At 44.9% G+C, this 19,983-nt stretch overlaps 1 protein-coding gene and 1 long non-coding RNA gene across 7 annotated transcripts in view; both read right to left on the reverse strand.

Moving 5' to 3' along the window:
* The window catches only part of LOC135385619 (kin of IRRE-like protein 1), a 569,797-nt gene that overhangs the window by 213,415 nt on the left and 336,399 nt on the right, over positions 1–19,983 (reverse strand). The gene's annotated exons all lie outside the window — the stretch shown is intronic.
* On the reverse strand, positions 2,308–4,470 carry LOC135383768 (uncharacterized). Of its 2 annotated transcripts, none has more exons than XR_010420056.1 (2): positions 4,144–4,470; positions 2,308–2,627 (listed from the first exon to the last, which is right to left on the reverse strand). It is a non-coding gene; the product is annotated as an uncharacterized LOC135383768 (long non-coding RNA). The 2 variants fall into 2 exon arrangements; XR_010420055.1 differs by having other exon boundaries at positions 2,308–3,523.

Here is a 19,983-nt window from a genome sequence, read left to right on the forward strand (position 1 = left end):
TCGCTAAATTTCTACACGAAACAGATACAGTCGTGTTCCCCTCGGGTTCCCCTCGGGTTTACCTAGGGAATGATATATTTTTGAAGGCCTGATGCGATCCACTGATTTTTGGCGAATTACATTTTGTTAAATTTTCAATACATGGGAGTCTATGGGAGATGCAACAAAAGCGCTTCTCTCGCCTGCCAGCCGGCGATATTTGGGTCAAAATGATGTTATTCCCTCCAGTAACTGTTGTGGAATCGATTGAAATCAGCAAATTGGACAAGCTTACTACAGTTTTCCTGATTCCTGCGAATGAAAATAATGGCTCTCGCATGCCATCATCAATGGAGCGAAACCTTACTCAATCCTGTGCTTGAGATCTCCGGCCGTATTGACGGTGCTGCAATACACCTGATCTTTGACGTAACCCCAAAGGAAGTATTCACATGGGGTAAGATGTAGAGATCGGGGAGGCCACTCCATGTTAGTGGAGCCCCTGCCCTGGGGAGCAACTGCACCCCAATCTGCTGACCGCGGTTCGTGAAGCATTTGGTGACTATACGGAAAGAAAGAACGATATTTGGGAATCTATTGCACAGTAGTTTCTCCTACGCCGAACAGTCACACGGCCCTTGTTGTGGACAAGCAAGGATGGTCTTCAAACGTGTCCAATGCGGCGTTGGCGAGTTCGTCTGCCCGTTTTGTGTTCGGGTAATCGTGCTTCTTGTTCTTCATCGAACCTTCCTGAGTGAAGCGCTTTGTCCATTTGTTGCGATGGCGCAGGGTCGTTGTGAGACGCTCTGAATTTTCTTTGCACACGTGCAAGACTTCTTAGCTCCGTATACCAGAGAACTACGTTTGTGCGTTCGTGTACAGTTGGTTCGCGCATTGTACGTAATGAATAAATTGGAGACGTGGTGCGCACAGTTTAGACGACACACAGTAAACAAGGAGAAAACAGTGAACGATAAGATGAAAACAAGTGCACGCACGTCGAATAACTAGAAGAGATTTGCAGAACGTCGCTATGAAGACAGAATCGTCTGCTTGAGTGTTTGCTGGTTGCCTTCATTCCCATATTTCGCCTTCGTGGTTTTACACTACGTATTGCAATCGTATTTTTTTCTACGTACAAAATCGCTTTATACAGCAGTTTTGTTTATCAAGCTCCACACATTCCGGTGCATTTTATGCCATCCACAACGCCGCTTCCGACTGTGGCGGCATCTACTGGAAGGAGCAGAAACAGGTATGGGCCATAGAAAATGTTAAGGAGCCGGAGGTTTTTTTTTCTTTTTTTTTTCCGAATTATTAGCTGTAATTTGATTGGAGAGTCTGTACTGACATAAAATTTTAGTGCATGATACGCCGTCCCGTGAGTCAAGCTACCGAAACTCTGTATTCTGTGTTTTTATCGTCATTACAAATCCTGTACAGATCAAACCGTACCTTTCTGTTATACCTTTTGCGATGCATGGGCGAAACAGATTCTGCCAATGCGGTCGTCAGTGGGGTAGCAAGGTAACCTTCTCAAAGCAGCGAGAGTATTGGGATTGATATTTCTTTTCTCCTGTTCTACGAGTATTAAATAAACAATAATCTTTCGTTACGTCATTCTGGTAGCACCGTATACAAACCGGCCGTTTTATGATTGCACGGTCACTGAGGAAGCACGGGGGATGTCCGTTTGTGGATCATGACAATGCACGCTCGCGATGGACAAGCATCACCCCTGAAATGGATGCAATTTTCGAATAAAGGTACCTCTTAAATGTAAGAGGTACATTTTTTAAGGAATGTACCTCTTGGCCAAGCGGTACTTAACCGTTACATATGCGTTACTTGGTTTAGAGTGTACGGAGCTTTCCAGTGTTCACAACAAATCAAAGTTTCTATAACGAGTGGATCAAACGATTTGAGATGACGTCGAGCTGTGTGGCATTCTTTTTATTCTCCGGCTAACGACCGTTCTCGCTATAGCAGCTGATTAGACGTAGATTGGATTCGTGGCAAACTACGAGCCAGCTATTCGCAGCACAATGTAACCAGGATGTACTTCGATGCAGTTTTGGGTGCGTTATTTTTTCCACTGATAACAATGGATTAGCATATAGCTGACGATGTGGCTGAAGTGGTTCAGGAGACGTATACTTCCTAACATAACCTCACCTTTTCAGTGACTGCTGGCTGTCCTTTCATATCAATTTCCATCGTATACAAGGCATGGCCCCTCGACGACGCAGTCATTGGGCTTCGCTTGTTCGCTTGTTCGGCCTGCCGCCGGTTTTTGACGCGCCGAATAGGAAGAAATACATGGGAAAATGGCGACTTATGCACAGCTGTAATGCATTTTCGAGGAAGTGCACATACATAAAACTTCTTGATGTCATAAAATAAATAATGGCAAACGCTTCTCGTGCAAATCCCACCCGGAAGCAATTCTAACCATCTTTTCCGTCAGTCCCAAGAAAAACGACTGCTTCTTGATGAAAGGTGGATTTGTCCTTCTGTGTGTTCCAGGCTCAGAACATCAATTTCTCATGTTCGACTGCTTCTTGTCTCACCGCCATATTCTGGCCACGGTTGCCATGGTGTACCCTTTCGAAGTAGCTCGATAAAAGAGTACACACCTATCTGCAACCCTGGGAAGATGCCGATAATACTGAATCAGACTCATATCAGTGCTCGCAATTCCTACTCGTTATTTTATTCGGATATATTCAGCATAGCATGCATACACGTGCTCTTCTTCGAGACACATTATCCCGGCAATGTTTGTGCTAAATATACTGCATTTCCAGTTTCAAAACGTACACTTCTTTCATCCTTCAATATGAATCCATTAAGGCGTTGCAAAAGGTTCTCATAGTTCGAATAATGCTCCCCAAACGCAGTATCGCTGACAACATTATTCAAGTGGCAGGTTACATAACGCGACCCAACGATATTGTTCCATCACTCTTTGGAAAATTACAGGCACCGGAGCAATTGCGAAAGACATTCGACGGAGGAGTGCTTTGTGAGTATTGATGAGGATTCTACGTTCTTCAAATCGTCGTCGAGCTCCATAAGAGGGTCCTACGTTTAACGTGGCGAATAGCTCTTCCGGAAAGGGAAAAAGGAACTGCGTCACGTGTACCAATCGACTGTTGAGTGGTCTGGAACATAAAGATGAGTGTACGCATGACCGCTGGGTTCACGAACAACGACATTCGGTGCCGCCCACGATGAAGCTCCTATGGGCATTCGCGACCTGTTGCTGCCGATCTTGTTCCATTTGAGTGCAAAATGCAAAAATAATGGGACGCGCTTTATAAAACTTCGGGTGGCAGTCCGGCTTGAATTGAGAATGAGCCACGGTCTGTGTGCACTTCCCTGATCTTCTCCAAATACCGCAGCATCAGCAGCGTAGCCAGAAAAGTATTTCGGTAGGGGTTTTATGCAATCAGTACATGGGGGAGAGGAGTTCACCCTCGTTTTCCCTCTCCCAAACGCACTCCCAAAGGTACGATTTCGGAGGGCGTTTGAATCGGAGGCCCTGGTTTGAACAGAAAAAGGAAAATCAGCAATTTTGCACAAAGGTGACTACTAACTGTGTTATGTGCTGTAAAGTAGTTATTTCAAAAAATTCTTTTGGAGTGCACACTGCACAGCTCCCGCAAGCCTAAAGTGAGCCCCTTAGATTAAAGGGATATTAATCTGCGAAAGCCCAGTCCGTAACTGTGCAACGTGCACACCAAACGGATTTTGTGCAGCATATAGGTTACGGCAACAGAGATAGCAGTCACTTGTACAGTAAAATTACAGAAATTTTTCTAACAGTAAATCACCGAAGCCCCCCTCTGGCTACGCCACTGCGCAGCATACTTCTTCAGCGGCGTTTCAATGTGATACACTAAGGTCATGCAAACCCATGGTGCCACAGTGTAGCATATTGTTAAAATGAACGCCAATAGAAGTTGTGAAGATTCTCTGCACGCGTCGAGACAAATGCTGTGCGTAAAACTAGCTTTCAACAAAACGCCACTGCCCTATTTACATTTCCGTTCGTTCAAGCAAGAACGCCGATGGTACCTCGTCAAAAGAGTGCACACGATAGCGTGCTCGAAGTGCACCGGCATTCCGTAGCGTACTGACCTGGTAGAGTATGCTACTTACGATCCGATCAAAATGGGACGCGGGTCTCCTCCGGCACAACTATACGGCGTAGAATTCAAGAAAGGAGAGCAGAACTTCGTAGCTGACGTCCTATCCCGCCTTGACGTACCTTACAGTGCGGAAGATACAACAGAGGACAATGATGAGGACGAGTTAGTATACATACGTCATGTTCAGTAGGGGCTGTCCCGCGTCACTATGCCAGAACTGCAGCGAGCTCTACACGATGATGCTACACTTCACCGCGTCTAGTACGACTTCCTTTCTCAGGTCTCTCGTGGAACACACATGCTTCCAGCAATCTGAGAGCAAATTCGACCACCCCAAACGTGCTTGAGTAGTCGGCCTAATGTCGGCCTCGCGTTGGCGAACCTCTCCATATATTGCATCTCGCCAGGTATTATGTTACCTGAAACGTGACCCGCATCTTGACAAGCGGCAACATCAGAAGCTCTCGCTACGCCTCAAGCTACATGACAAGCTCCCTTCGGTAAAAGGTATACATCAAAATCAAGAGATCCAGGACGCCCCCCCTCACTCTGGAGGTGAATTGTTGACATCACTCGTCACCACATGTGTCGACGGCCACGACAGGTGTTACACCACAAAGCACCTCTACAAGCTGCAACTGCATGGAGTTGAGATTAGACACTATCGGTCCAGTCGACAACCTTCCGTCCCGCTCCCGTTTTGTAATCTCAGATGTAGATTATTTTAGTAGCTTTCCGCAAGTAGCTTTTTTCTCGCATGTCACAACAGATGTTACTCTTCAGAGGTTGATACCTTGAAATTTTGACCCACTGACCTCAGATTGATACCCCACACTTAAAATTTTCTCACCGGAGCAAATGAACAGGTAAGACGGTTGAACGGGTTCTTGTAATGCTTCCTTCAGACAACTTTAGTCACTGACATCAATGTTCCTCAACATGTAAAGACATTCGTTGGCATCTACGTGGCAAAATCTCACTTAGCAACAGGGTTCTCACGTTCAGAGAGCTTCTTATCCAGAAGCGCATCCAATCTAAACTCGATGTAGCAGTATTCTCGAACTTGGACAAGCAAACTAGAAAAGTCAGACTCACAGTCTCTACGTTACAGCAACAACCGCCTCCCGTCGCAGAGGAACATGGGAACACAGCGTCGTCCTCAGGCGTTCCAACCATAGTGTTGTTTTGAGAGGTACAGTGTAACTTCGATGGAACGAAAGTGAAAGAAGTGTGATGCGAAGTTTACACTACGACATCGAAAGCCGCGAGCGGCGTGGATTCGTTCACGGCTGGAGCTGCTTTCGTGGCCCTTTCGTTCGCACCGTGGATCGAACACCGAGACATTCGCCACCACGTTCCGCTGAATAAAACCATCTATGCTCAAGGTGGGTGCGTATAACACGCAGTCGTCGTGATAAGTCACAAAGAAGTCACGAGAATAGTTGCGAAATACGTATCATTGTCATTCCGCGAAATTGAAACACTGCCGCTGGTAACTGCACACGACGGTTGCTGAGTGAACATGGAAAGTTACCCACCATTACCGTTTCATACCACTTTTGCGCGTTCACTCCTGTAGTGTGAACGTAGCATAACTCCGAAGAAAGGAGTGGCTCTCTGGGACAATCGGTCTCGTTATTGGAGAAATATGATTGGAGAAAGACATAACAGGGTGTGTCTGTTATGTCTTTATTTGGAATTGACACAACCTTGTGTCGCGAGAATGTCACTCTCTTCCCAATCGCCTCCTTTCTTTCCGCCCACGACTTGTGTCTTCGGAAGTTGTTTTTGCTGTCGTCGCTGATCATCCGTCACTGCAAGCACAAGATAAATCTCGCTCCAGTGACAACGGTCGGCTTTCGTCTGCAACTGATATCTACCTGTTACTAGGCACTAGACGTGACGTTGCGTGCTTGCAGTGCGGCCGACCTCAGCAAACAGTTAACCCTTTCGGCCGACAAGATATGGCGTAAACGCAGGCAAGCTGGCGGAAGAACTCCATTATGTAAAAGCCTGAGTCTGGGCACACAGAGGGAGCCACGAACACACGACGTCGTGTGTCGTCCCTCTGTGTGCCCAGACTCAGGCTTTTGGAGTTAACCCTTTCACTGTTTTACAGAACACCCTTTCACTATTTACAAACAGAAGGCACAACCGGAAATTGTCTAGAGTTCCCAGAGTCAGCGGCTACATGTGGCGCTACGCCGTGCCACTCATTCCAGTTAAACACTTTCACTGTTTACAAATAGTGAAATGGTTTAACTCAAATGAGTGACAGGGCGTGGCGCCACATGCGGCCGCTGATGCTGGGAACCCTAGACAACTTCCGGTTGACCTTTCTGTGTGTAAACAGTGAAAAGGTGAATACACTACAACCAACAGGTCACTCTCGTAAGCCTCCTCGGCTCTTTGGCGCTTGGTGTGTTGCAAATGATGTGAAATTCGAGATTTAATGTCGTTTGCCCCTTTTTCATGAACACCGCCGCATTTTCACGTCCGAGGAAGTGGCGCTTTATTGTTTCTTTTCCTTTTCCTTCCCGCGGTTTACAAACCCCGCACACAAAACTACTTGTCCTGGAGCCTCTAGCAGAGGGGCCTCAAAATCAAATCGACCCGCGGGTCGCGTCGACGTTAGGAAACATCACGGAGAGCCGCGCAGAAAACAAATAGCCATAAAATACCCACAAAACTAAGAACAGGAGCGGGGTTCTTATTGTGGAGCCGGACCGTGCGTACACAATTCATAACCGAAGAGCTTCACTTGACGTACCAAGACAAATAAGGAAGCAGCTTTCCCAAATGAGGCATCATAGAAAAGAAAGAAAGACAAAAAAAAAAAAAAGACAGAGGGAAGAAGTAGAACGAGTTAAAGCGAAATACGTAGCTCTTCAGACGCGACTCTCTCTGCATTCAGGAGGAGTGAAATCGTCCCCTTTTTACGCATTGTATTGTCTTCATGGTTGCGGCTCTAACTTGACAAAAATGCAAAGAGATAAATGAAGCACAGAGAAAGTGAGAATGCGAGACGGATTTTCTTGACACCGGGTGGTCTCAGGCTTCAAAAAAAAGAAAACGTCATGTGTTCCTTTCTAATTTCGTGCTGATAACACCTGCAGGGCCTGGTTCAAGCTTGCGTGGCCCAGTTTTAGTCGACTGACGTGGTCATCCGTAGTTGCGCTCGAAGGCACACCATCGCTGTGGCCGCAACATAAACTCGTTGAGGTTCGCGAGCGAAAAAAAAAAGTGATCACGTACGCAGGCGCCGCCAAACATGCACGTGGTAAAAAAAAAGGGCAGAAAAAGTCTGGTCATTGTCTGGTTTCATTTCAAACTGAAACCGGGTGAATAAGGAACGCAGGCAGGACGTCAGATGGCGACATGCTCTGGAGCGATGGAGATGATTGGAGTAGGTGCTGATATGCTGGACAGATCAATCGCTTTCAGTCTCAGATAAGCCTCCGGCGGCGAAGGTGATGCGCTCCTGATGCGCGCCGTTTCGGTCTCGGCTCAGTTCGCATAGCAAAGTCGACGATGGAATATATATGTCAACGTACGCGCTCGTTTCAGGATAACAAGAAATAAAATGGCTTTCAAGGAGGCTTGTTTCCCATTCTGCAATCTCACCTTTGCACGAAAGCCCTGCTTAAAGTCAGTCAGTTTTAGGTAATCGGTCACGTGGTAGTTATATGATCTCTTGCAGATGTATATATAGGGAAATGAGCCGAGGCGAGCTCCATCTAGGGACAAACACAACAGAGAGAGCCTCGAAGAGACTAAGGGAGAACGTCAACAAGTTAACCCTATTCAGCAAGTAATTCACGGAGAAGCCAATGAGTGCCCCTGCCGCTTGGCTTTTTCGTGAATCACTTCTTGACTGTTGAAGAGCATGTCCGCCTATAGGCGTATACCTCAACTGCAAAAATTGCACCGATGATCATCTCACAGCTTTTTTATTTCAATGTTGAGAATAAAAACGCACCCTGTATATTGGTTACACTGAGGATTCTCTCTTGGCAGAGGGACTATATCTAAAGTTCGAGGTGCGTGAACAGTTTGGTACACGTTTCGTCGACGGCAGAATGAACTTCGCGCTTATCGTGACAAAATGTCGCTTGCATACTTTTTGTTTGATGCACGTTGAAACTCTCTCTAAAAAAAAAAGACACGCGCAAATCCACTTCAGAATATAGGAAACCTGTGTTAAGATTAAAAGTAAAAAGATTACACTGACCTCACCTGTTTCAGCTATTCCCTATCACTGGCAATCGGGGCATCGTGGCAGGCAATGCATGATAAATACGTCGCCCATACATCATCTTTTGATTGCATCGCTTTGCGCATATTGCAGGCCGGAGAGACCGGCATATTTCATGTCCGCCCTGCTCTTGTATTAAATCTGAGCTGTCTAACACTCCACGTACCATACATTGCACGTACGGTACATCCACCACTCCCAGGTCGCTGAAAGTTGATCGATGACGCCGCTTAAAGACAATCTTCGGCCGACGGTGTGCATCAATCCGTTGCTTTCTTTAATAAAGGACAGACCTGCCAATAAGACGAAGAGAAACACAAGAAGCCTTTGAATAGGACTTCGAGAGCGGATGGTCCAGCAGTATAGTTAGATAGCATTCCCTGCGGCCCGTAAAGGCAGCACGATAGGTCGCGCAATGCGTTGTAGCTATGTAGACAATTTTCCTGCCAGACACCATGCGAGATCTGATATGGCATGACTAGACAATTAGTTAGACAATTAGTTAACCGTGAACATGGCTACGTCCCCTTTTCCATTTGCGATTGAGATTTCCGTAACGTGAAAGAAAAATAAATGATGGCAGTGATTTTGCTCGGGGCCATAGCCGTTGGGGTTTGATGTAGAAATACGGACATGATATCGGTGATCATTGAATGTGACTGACTCGTTCTAGAACGTTCTGCAGCACTGGAAAGATCATTCTTACGTTCCTTATACAGTCTGCTCTTTCTTGAAGGGCATGTTGTCTTTGATTTTACTTGTATATTTTCGTCTAGTGTTACCGGCATTGTCAGAAAATGCGGCGCGACTTTTCAAAAAGTTGTACACACGACGACTATAACTCGTCAAGATAAAACGATTCACACCTCGATTGTCTTGCTCCGACACACGGTACGTGTGTAACGCGCAGTGATTGCGAGGCCTTGAATTGTGCAACATACAAACTCCCCTTCTCCCGGTGAGGTGTACATTACTACGTGAAACATTTCTCTGTCATTTATACGGCACTACATCACTCACTGCAGTATGCTGATTAGTTTTGTAATTTAAATTACTTCCACAGGCGTGACGCCGCCTCGGCGGTCATGGCAGCCGATACAGTTGAAATGTGGCAGTCATCGAAAACGCCAGAACAGCGGCGCGATTTGAACCACACATCTCTCGATTAACGGTGCGTTGTGTTTGTACATTTTTATGTTCCAGCCTCAGAACAATTACTTTCCATCATGCAGACCCGATACATACAGCAAAAGAAGACGTTGTCCTACGTCAGGAGTTTTAGGAGAGCCAGGTCAGCTAAGACCCGGTATCCTCAACGGCTTCGCCTTCTGACAGTGCGGAGAAACTACTATTTGGGGTTTGCAGATTTCATAATCGACGAACATTTGTCAAGGATTTCAAAACGGTTTCAACGTTCTCACAAAGTACTTGACGTGTAAAGGCATAAGCATCTGTGGATCCTTAAAAAATCCTATCATCAGTGCCTGACAATACTTATCGGGAATCCTGTTGCACTGGACTTTCTATCGTATATTAGCTTTTTTCTTTTTTTGTTTTACTTGTTGTACAAGTAGCTTTCAAACAGCCCAACAAGCTCAACCATAAAAATAAAGTTGTTAATGAAAAAAAAATGGCTAAGAAGCAAGCGAGCCGGTGAAGATGATGCATGATGTAAAACCCCGAGACTAGGGAACACGAAGGGACAGACACAGCACGAAGTCGTCCTTCTTCGTGTTGTCGTCTACTTCGACTTGTGTGTTGTCGTCTACTTCGTGTTGAGTCTGTACCTTCGTGTTCCCTAGTCCCGGGGTTTTACATTATGCACAAAGTTGTTGTTTCGGCATAGAACAAAGCCTAGTCATCGAGAAATCAAGCTCCTCTGGGGACTCCGTAGGACTTCGATCGTTATTGCGAAGGGGCTCATTATTTCATTCCCCACATCACCACAAGCAATGGGGTAGAGTATCGCCTCTTACGATGAAACTCCTCATTCATCATCTCACAATAGAGTTGTTGTTGTTAAGCTCCTCTGTTAGCTTACGGAGAAACGTTTGACAGTGTGACATTGTAAATTTCTTAAGCGTTATCCGGAGTTCATAAATGCGAAATATTCGTTATATTCCCGTCTGGTGTGCACATATAATACGCGTTCCGTAATACGTTTCTATTTCTGTCAACATCGAACCAGAAAAAGAAAAAGGATGCGTTCATCTTTCTGCATGATACATTCTGCAGAAACATTTCGGGGAATTTTAAACAGGAAATGCCTGCGTATGCCAAAGAAGTATTTCGACGAGAGCGATAATCACGTCAACAGATAAGGATGTATATAGACTGCTCTACTGCCGAACCGCCGCAAAAAAGCTCTCGCTTTTGAACGGGCACGAGGCAAATAAATGTCGACAACACGGACTAGACCCGTGTGGATCCATTTACATTGCCACATTACTCGAGCTTATATTGCGACTCAGCATGGATGTCGCGAATACAATCCTATTTGTTCGGATGAAAACTCTGTGCTGGTCAACAGCGTAATTTAGGACGAACTGCTTCATTACTTGTTCATTGAAGATGCGTGTGAAGTGTAGGTTAGTGTAGGTAGTTAATTCGGGATATGATTTTGGTTTAGTTCAAATACCCTCCAGCATATATGCATCATTGTAACGTTGGATCTGCCTGTCTCTGAAGAAATATCAAAACAGCGCTCCGCGCGTTGCGAACCGGGTCAGCGTCACCAACTCGTTGGTACACAAACAACAACATATATATTGTGATGATGAAGTGGAGAGGTTTTCCACTCTAGGAGTGGAACGCTACCCCATAGCTAGGGGTGTAATATGAGTGGTGGTGGTACACAAAGTCGGTTCTGTGAGTGGCGTAAACTGCAAGCACTGTTGTCAGTTCCAGGCCATGCGAGTGTACAGTGGCGCGCGCCGAAAACACCTAGCAGGCTGCGAGGACGGTACCCTGAGGGGGATATTGTGCACCTCAGAGGTATAGGTTCTGCAGGAGACGCATGACAACTCCCGTGACAATTCCCGAGGGCAGATCCTGAACATTTTAACATGCCATGCCTATGTGAGTTTGATCACATTCATTATGCATGCTAGAAACTGGACTGAGGTTCACACGAGATGGACGCAAGAGCGAATCACTTCCGATACCTGTAAGTTCAATATCATCTGTCCGTTTGCCATGAATCGATCACAAGTAGAAATCCCTCGAATTGTTTCGAACTTCCTCCCTCGTCTCGCACACTGCTATCTATTACACTCGAGTTCTCCACTAATCAGACGAGAACGAAAATATATGTATACATATGCATATAGAGAGCGAACGAGAATCTACGAGAGAGGTATACCTTTAAATTCCACGTCCCTCAACTTTAAATTCTTTCTAATCCTCTTTGATACAAACCGGCAATCCGAAATTAAAGACTACTACGTCAGAACAAGAATCTCCAAGGGCTAAGGTTGTTCACCCCTTGTGGGAGTCAGTGGTTGGATATTTGCGCCCAGGCAACAGTTGGCTCACAATGGATGACATTTCTTTAACAAGTAATCCCCCGACCCTTTAAACGCAATGCCAATGATGAGACCGCTGCTGAGCAGAAAAACACTCTCTATTGGAAATGTTGAGGGTTCCAGCATTGGGCTTTTGCTTCGATGTACTTTCACCGGAACATAGGACCTTCAACTTTTCGACTTTTACCAGTAATCTTTGCACTTTACTTTTTGTGCGTCATATGTAAGGCAGTACTTTGTGCTTCTCTTTATGTAGAACTTGACCGTTAGTGCTCTCGTCATACTGCGCGCAACGCACCAAAATCTCATTGTCCATTTGTTTAAAGTGGAAACTCCGCTTAAGTAAACCCTGTGTGTCACCTACGTTGGGTGGCGCTATACCGTCACCCGGACGTGACTCAATCTTGGGTTTCCTTCAACCGGACTTTAAATAAGTTTGTGCTCGACCTCCACAATAAAGAAGACGATAGGAACTAGAGTCACTCTAATAGGACTCTAATAGGAACTTGGCAAACGTTCTTAATGCTCTTGAATTGCCGATTTGCGCACGCGTTTGCGGCGCAGTCTAGAATAAAGGACAGAGGTTGACCTGGACTCGTACCTGGCAGGCTACGCGCGAAGGACGTGGGAATACAGAGGACCAATGGGCTAAGACGGGCGAGCAATTGATTGGCGGGGCGGAAGAATCGGAATGCTGCTCGTTAAATAACACCCCGAAGCGGTGAAGCATTGTTTCTCGCTTGTGTCGCGTTCCATAGTCATTTAGTGTACGCGAGCTGCAATCGATGTCGGCCCCGTTTAAGTGATAGGCCGGCCTGTTGTGTGTACTGTAGGGGAATTGACACGGAAGTCGGACCTCCACTGTTGCGAAAGCAACTTGTTGTTATTCAATTAGGAATTTTCGTTTACGTAGAAAAACACGGTTGACGGGTGGCGACGAAACCCCACATCTCTGAGGATAAAAGAGATTCAACATACTGAAAATGACACAAGTAATAGTCTCCGCAAATATCGACAAGTTTACCCACTCTGTTAAACTTGCTTAACGAAACGCTGGAAACGCTCAGGACGAGGAACCTTCCTTTGGGTCGTTTATCCGTGCTTTCTTCATTCTCCCACTGTCTTTGTTCACGATATGCCACCAACTCTGGTGCATTCTGTTGCTCTCCGTGGTGCTGTGAGAGTTTCCAGCATACCACGGCGCAGTTCATGACACCTCTATTATCCTTCTAAGTATTCTTTCGGAGGAACTGTTTTGTCTTATCGAAATATAAAATAGTGAAATACAAGCGAGAACCTGCACCTGAATCATAGAACTACATTTTATAACATAATTGACATTACGCAGGTTCGATTCCTGGCACAGGCACCCATCGAGCTCTTAGTTGGATTAACAATTGCATGTCACGCGTCATGTTTAAAAGTTCGATATCTGTCCTGTTGCCTATGCTTTTTACAATGTAGTACAAGCATGTGTCCTGTCGTACGCACACACTGCATTCTATACAGAGAGCTATTTACAAATGTAGAATTCTGAAAATTGTAGAATCATGATGTGATGTGATGTGATAAAGACAAAAATGGGGATGTGAAATATAATCATGAGAACGTTTTCTTTTACGTAGAAGTTACGTCCTTCCGATCACTCGATGTGGCTGAGACTTGAGGTGCCACCACGAACTAAATCCTTTGTCTTCAGATTGCTACCGAATTTCTGTCATTGCAATCCATGTGTCTCACATACACTACCGAAGTACTGTTTCCCTATGTGAAGCGGAAGTACCAAAACATTAATTTCTAGTTTTCAGGTGTATATGACGTCATGTGGTGCCCAATCTACCAACGCGTCTGGCAACATTGCTCCCGGAAGATTGATTTCCGTCTCCTCACCATCAGCTCCTGGCGGACTTACAACACGTACTTGGTGAAGTGCGGACGCTCTCGCGCTGTTGCCAGCTGAGAGAGACGCCAACTCTCGATGACGTCACCTACTCTTGGAGAATCCGAAACAATGAAGTTGTGCAGCACATTTCGAAAATTTGTGGAGGCGCGTAATGTCCACTGCAGGAATTCAGGTTTTGCAAAGTGAGTCTTTGAGCGAGCTTGACTTATCTAAATAAACATATAAATAAACAAGCTAAAATAAATATCTTTTTTGGCCCGTGGCACTTAAGAAATTTCATGTAACGTTTTGGCGTTACGGATTGGTGCCGGGTTGAATTAATTAAACGTAATTAATTTAATATTTAATTACGAAACTTTAATGAATCACTTCACTAATAAAATTACAACAGTTTATTTAGTTTGCATAAGGGTCACCAAAGGAAATTGTACACTCAAAGCCTTGAAGACCTCTCCAACGGCATTCTTATATTTTTAAATAATCATTAAAAAAAAAATTTGTCTTGTGTTACCATTCTTCGTAGGACACTGCAGTTCGACGCTGCCGCACGAAGCAGCCGCACGAAGCAGCCGCACGAAGCAGCCTCGACAAAAAAGTTTTCGCGCTGTCTATATATTACGTACTGAGTACGCTCGAACAGACTGTATAGATCTCTGAAAAAATACATGCTTGGCGATGCCAACAATAAAGGCCAAAGCCACTGTTTATATTATTCACTCGAATTAATTCTTCTCTCGATGAACCTACCCATCAGGAAATACAGGAAAAGCAGCCGGAAGCAAATGAGAAATAGAGACAAAAAAGCGTCGCCTTGTAACGTAACCGAACAGCATAACCGGTTTGAGTCTGTACTGCCCGGATGATCTAGTTTAGGAATATATATCCAGCAGCCGTTGGATATACGCCAGTCTGGGTCGCGCCTATGGTATTTATGTTTAAATCACAACATCGCGTGTCACCTTCAACGTCTCATCGGTATAGTACTTCAGAAAGACAGTATGAAGAATACGTAATACGAAGCGGTGTCCCATGTGCGCTTGTTCGTTGAACTTCTCACCCCTAATAGGTGGTCGTCATGATTCCACATCATGAGGTCAGGAGGGAATGCCAAAGGACTGTCAGGAAACGTTGCTTGGAATACACGTGCATTTTCCTTCGTGCATTTCAACTGCATTGCAATAAGTTAGGTAATTGCAGTTAATAAGCTATGTAATTGCAGCTGTCTGTTACACATTGCCGAACACTAGTTATGGCAGCTAATTAGTCGTTAAAGGTAACACGGCTGTCTAAGTAGCAAGGATGTATGTACATGAAATTTTGTGACAATATCATTTGTTACTAGTTGTAATGAAAGTCGGAACTGATATTTCACCGCGTGCAGGTGTTTCACCACAATAAAATAGCAACTGTGGAGTTATAAACCGTAACTTTAAATGCTGTTCAGCAGCAGCTGTTGAGGCCAATGCTGTCCGTAACGGCGCTACCATAGTAGCTCCGCTATCGTATTCGCTACACTGTAGCTACTATTCTCCAGTAGCGGACTAGTGATCGCGTCACATTTTAAATGTATTGTAAAGCAGCAGGCATACAATGTTATACTGCTGGCTCATTCGACAGCCAGGGTGCTCGCATACAAACGCCACAAATTTCGTTCAAATCCACCTCGTAGTATTTTAGAAAATTAAGATTTAATATTACGTGCAACCCTGTGTCTAAGACCCGACACGAACTCCGCAGTCCCCCCCCCCCCCCCAAATGTAGGGCGGCGAACATAAACATGCCAATAACGCTGGGAGCGTGCAGCGACATCTGTGAACCGCTACTATCACCACGTCGGCTTGCCGGACGTGGTGCATTTTTGCGTGGGTGACTCTGATGATGATTCTGCTGGCCGGTTGTCACTCATTTCCACGATGTACCAGTGTTCTTGCATTCTGAGAGAATATATGTCAGGAATAATGCCGTTTGACAAACTTTTTAGAGAAAGTTCATGAAGTCGGCTATTTAGTCCATGACATAGCCGATTGACGGATGGGGACATGTAACACTGTTGCTCGACGAATAGGCGATTGTTTCCCACCAGACCTCGCCCGCGTCTTTTCACCGCAGTTTCAGTCGTGGTTAAAAAATATTTAGAATTTTCCGTCGTACATAAAATTTGCAGTGTGGATTTCTTTCGGAATAAACTTTCAAATGCCTCTGCCAATATTAACAGCTGGCCTGCTGCTTTACAGTACCATCAAACTGGCAGCGGAAAATGCATTTCCGCTACAAATGCAGGTGGAGGCAGACTCTCTCCGCTATCCATAAAATGGAAAACGTGAAACACACACCCGACACACACACACACACACATAAAGAAATGAAGATTTACGAGACACGCGAAAATGTTTTTTTTTTATTTCCTATTTTTTCTATTTGTTTGCTATTGAAGTACACGATTCCTGCGATCCTTTAATGCCCAACTACTGTTAAGTCAAGCCCCACTGAATATAATGAAAGATCATAATTCGGGGCTTTACGTCACGAGACAACTGCGATCTAATGAGAAATAATGCAATTCTCTTCTAGTATCTCGAAAATAAGAACAATGGGACCAGTTTGTAGTTGTTCGAGGAATTGCAACCATACTGTATGCGCATTGGTGATATCTTTGAGATTATTTATTTCATTGTTCGCAGCAAGGAAACTGTACCTGATGTGATTTGTGTGATGTGTGATGTGATTTGTGTGAGTTTCGTGATTTCCGTGATTTTTTTCGGTGTGATGTCCAACAGACATTGGTGAAGCATTTCTACCGAGACCAAAATAATTTTGGCTGATACATGTCGTCGAAAGTGATTCCTTTACTCTTTCACATAAAATATATAAGACTTTCGGTTATGTGCTGTGCCTTCTTTGACGACTTGCCTTATAGACTTTGTTCTGTGGCATGGGGGCTCTAGGTGTCGTGTTTGTTCGCCTGTGTGCGCTAGCCTCAGCGTTTGTTACATCCCGCCTAGCAGATGTGGTATTGTCTTACGGACACACAGTTGGTAAGCCGTCGTAATAAAAAGACAAAAAATGCGAACATGCTGTAGAACGTTAATAGGCGAACATGTTAATTAATTAAATAATTAATAGGCGAACATGTTGTAGAACATGCGTCATGTGTAATGCAGACTGGGGCAAGGAAAGTCCAGCAGTCCAGTGACAGCACGTCTCTCATAACAGTCTCGAAAAATGATTGCGTTGCAAAAGGTGATGTAAGTGCACACAATGCGAAGGTCGGAAACGACATTAATATCTTGACTGCGAGTTGTGGTGTATTTTATGCTACATGTTGAAGTAATTGAAGGATCGTTAGGCACACTGGCAAACCAGGCGCATGAACGGGGAGGGTACAGTAGCGTAAAAGTATCTGCATTAATTTTAGTTGGTAGCGTCAGCGTTGTCGCGTTACATTTTTGAAATTGTCGCAACGCTAGTATTGCGATATTTTTGAAGGGAACAGCGGGTACCATTATTCCATTACTTAGTTTCGGAAGAAAATACAACAGTGGTCGAGGCACAATGTTTAAACCAGAGCCACACCGAAATGAAGATTTTTTTTTCGACGTCTAGGTGTATAGCCCAAAGACGCAAGGTTTTCTTACGTGATTTGTACTTCACACGTCGACGCCTCGACGTGGTCAATTAAGAAAGAATGGAAGGAAATTCATCACCACTCGCAAAATATTAGAAATAAACCACTGGAACCCTTTCTTCAAACACCGCTTGAACGACTGAAATTCGAAATGAATTAGCGGAGATCAATAACTTGCTTTCACACAAAAGGTCCCTTAGGACAAAATCAGTCGAAGTGCAACGAAAGAACAAGGCCGCAGACAGCTTGCCGTGACTGTACAATAAGAACGAAAATAGATTTTCGTTAATATATTTGAAAACTTGTTAGCACGGAAAATAATGACCGCAGTCGCTGTGCTCCCTCATTTGACAAAGGACTTAATAATTAGCGAGTCTTACGAAAACGTAGAAGTTCCACGATAACGTTTCCGAAAACCAGATAAGCCAATCTCCTGATTTCCTTTGGAGGGACTGATGTCACGATGATGATATCTCATTGACAGAGAGCGATACGGAGTCGGAGTCGGAATCATGGGGCGCTTACGATTATCTGAAACTCCCTAATATGTGTAGCACCACGTTTACTTCGTTCCTTTCCTCTGTCTTGTTTTCCTTTTTCTTTCGTTTCTCTTCTTTTTTTACTGACTCCGAACTGTTTCGAGTGCACAGAAGACAACCAACATGCCCTGCGCTAGTGCGCTGTATGTTTGTGGTTTATGGTCAGAATATCCGGTTAAACGAAGAAAATTACTTGTGGTTGTAGTGTTATTTCCTACATCTTATTTGTAGTGTCAATACAATCTAGGCTACAGATTGCTGCGCCTCGTTCTAAGTTTTAGGCTACAGGCAAGCACGACGTACCAATTTCTTGTTGACCCAGAGCTTCGCTTCCGTGATCGCATAGAAGTTCGCTGATAACGTGGCGTCGATGCGTCCAGCACTTGATGACATATGGTGACGTGAACTTCTTTCACTTGCAGGGTAACGTTTCGAATTCAGTCGAAGGGCACTCGCTTATTCCCATATCGCATTCACACGCAATTCCTGTTTCCCTCAGGCAAACTAGAACCATTTGTATTGAGGACGATCGATATTAGTACGGCAGTGTCGCCGACACAGAAATGTGATGCTCCGTGCAATGGACGAGTTTTTCATTCGTTCTCTCCCTACGCCGAGTGATGTGAATTTCTGTTGCACTACAGAATTTCAACGCTGAGGACCTGCTGTCATTCAGAATGGAATCGTTCTCGTTCGTGATTTGTTGAAGATGGGAAGTATATACGCCGTCTTGTACCGACAACAACAACGACGACTTTGTTTGATGATGATAATTGGGGAGTTTCAGCGCCAGGGGCGATACCCTACTCCCCATTGCTTGTGGTGATGTGGGAAATGGAATAATGAGTCCCCTCACAATGACGACTGAAGTCCTACAGTGCCCAAAAAGGTCAAAAGAGCTTAGAAGGCAGAGCGTTGGTGGGCTGGACCCGGCCAATGACCAAGCGATTTTAAACAAAGACAGAGGGCGAGAGTCCAACTGATTGAGAGGCCCAGAAAGTGCGGTTCGGGAAGGTTAGTAGTGCGGACAATGAAGAAGAATGTGCTCTAGATCTTGCAGGTCACCGCAGTGACGGCATCTGGGAGAGTCAACTTGTCTCACAAGCGGTAACGCCACTGAGCTGTAAAAGCCACATTGAGTCGCATCCGATGAATCAATGCAGCGTCTTGACGAGAGGTATTTCGTGACATTCGGAAAGCGAACGCAATCTCTACGCGTTAACGGGTGCAAAAAGACACAACCTTCCGACAAATCAGGAACGGTATCGATATTCCCGATTACGGTTCGTTCTGAGCGGGTTATGTGGCGAAGTTATGTCTTTAGAATGTAGAGCTCCTTGTCAGCTTGAAAACCTGAACAAAAATGAGTTCCATATACTGTCTCATTTGCTTCGCCGCAACTCGTACAGTGAGTACAGTACCCTGCGGTCTAAGATTACAACCATAGATGATCCTCATCGCATTTGCAGCAGCATATCAAACATTCCCCAACTAATACGCCTGTTATGTGATGCGTTGATTTTTATCATCATCTTCTTTCTGCTTGCATTATTTATTTTCTCGGATGTGCCCTCAGGTATTCGTATACTGCCACGTCGTCTATTTTTATACGTAATTCTATATTGTCGCTTTTCTTTCTCTTTCTGAGTGTAACACCCTCCCGTGTTGTTGTTTTTAATAAAGATATTGATTGCCTTATTGTATGTGCCTCGTGGGAAGCTGCAATGCGTTGAAGTCAATGTGACTTTACAATGCGTAGCTTACCAGTGACATATGGAAGATGACGAAGGACAGAAACTGAGGTGGCTTACCTGTAAAGAAAGAAGGAACATGTTAGTATAGGGGGGGGGGGCAATAGAAACGCACGCTGATGTACCCTCTGAATGTATGTGTTTAAACACCGGTATTTCATGTGTTTCAACTCTTTGCACATTGCAAACGTATAGCAGCTAGAAAGCCCTTAATCAAATGGGTCTAGCTGTCCCTCTTCCATGCAGTCACGGG

Source organism: Ornithodoros turicata, chromosome 2 (assembly GCF_037126465.1).
Source record: "Ornithodoros turicata isolate Travis chromosome 2, ASM3712646v1, whole genome shotgun sequence".
Classification (NCBI taxonomy): Eukaryota; Metazoa; Arthropoda; class Arachnida; order Ixodida; family Argasidae; genus Ornithodoros; species Ornithodoros turicata.